Consider the following 1,484-nt stretch of genomic DNA (forward strand, 5'->3'; position numbering starts at 1 on the left):
TGAAGTGGATCTTCCAGCCTCGTCAGGAGTTCAGGTGATGGCAGCCCCAGACACCATCTGAACATCAACCTCATGGCAGACTCTGAGCCAAAGCCCCCAGCTAACCCCTCCCAGATTCCTGACCATCCGGAACTCTGTGAACTAATAACTATTTGTGGTTTCAAGCTGGTACATTTTGGGAGTTATTTGTTATGCAGCAATAGATAACAGATATACCAGGAGTCATCAGTTTTTTATCTATGTCATCCGTGCCATTAAGAACATTAATGCATTTCATAAGGGAATGCTCCACCATTACCTCCAGTGATTTCCTCTGTGCTGATGGCATTCTATTCTGCAAGTTTTGCCGCTGGTGTGTGGGCAATAACTACAATAGACCGGCCTCTGTGCAGACCACAAACGCATGCCATACCCCGGTTTCAGTGACGTGGAAGTGTAAAAACACGCACGTCATGGAATCAGTGAAACACACACTAAGCAAAGTGCGCCGTTTCCCTTCTGCTTCCATCAACCTCTTTCTTTGCCAAGACCTTGATCTTACCAGTTGCAGTTTTGTTGACCATTTCAGGACAAGACCTCTGAGGGTCACAGAAGATTCTCGTACTTGCCTACTCCGTTTACATGGGGAGTGAAGGGCTTGGGTAGCTGTAGGAAAAGACCATTGGTAGGCACCGAGAGTTTATTTCCCAGCCCGAGCAAGCCTCACATGTCACAGAGGCAGGCTCTTTCTGGAAGGAGCCGGAAACACTGGGAAAGTGGTGGCTGCTTCTTGGTGCTTGAGGGCTTCGGGTGTTTAAAGAGGGCATGCTAATCCTTGGAGGTTTGGGAATATTCTAGTTATATGTGATATTCTGTTTCCTGGAACAATTCACTACCGGCATAGGAAGGATATAAATATATATTTAGGGAGAAAAGCAAGAAAGCAAACAGCTTACTGGTTTAGGAAGAAACCTTTGTAATGTGACAGTGGGCGCAAATGTAAGAGAAAAAAAGGAGGTTTACCTGACCTAAGTACACTGCTCTCTCCTTTTTTAAATCTCTCTCTCCACTAAATAGGATATCACCTATGTGAGAGGGCTTTGTAAACTGTTGAGGGCTAGACCAACATAAGGCTTAATTACACATATGTGTGGTGCCTCCATGCCGGCAAGAATCACTAATCCTCATTTAATTTGTACCTGTGCCCTACTCTTAGTACTTTCTCCGGGCTTGCTCCTCAGGTGTAACATTCAGGAATAGAAATAACAATGTTTAAGACTGTTTAGAGGAGATTCAGAAATGATTGTGCTTATATCCCCTACAACTTAACTCCCTTTCATATTCTTTTGACAAATTTATTTAATCTCTAAATTATCTTCCCTTCCTTCTCTGGAATGAGTGTTCCCCAAATAAAGCTACTTTCTTGTTCTGATCACCTGTAATTTAATTAGTCTCTTCTTACAGATTTATTTTTCTCTTCTCTTTTCAGAGGCTCTCTTTCTCTG

The sequence above is a fragment of the Rousettus aegyptiacus genome, unplaced genomic scaffold (genome assembly GCF_014176215.1).
Source record: "Rousettus aegyptiacus isolate mRouAeg1 unplaced genomic scaffold, mRouAeg1.p scaffold_m13_p_13, whole genome shotgun sequence".
NCBI classification, from domain to species: domain Eukaryota; kingdom Metazoa; phylum Chordata; class Mammalia; order Chiroptera; family Pteropodidae; genus Rousettus; species Rousettus aegyptiacus.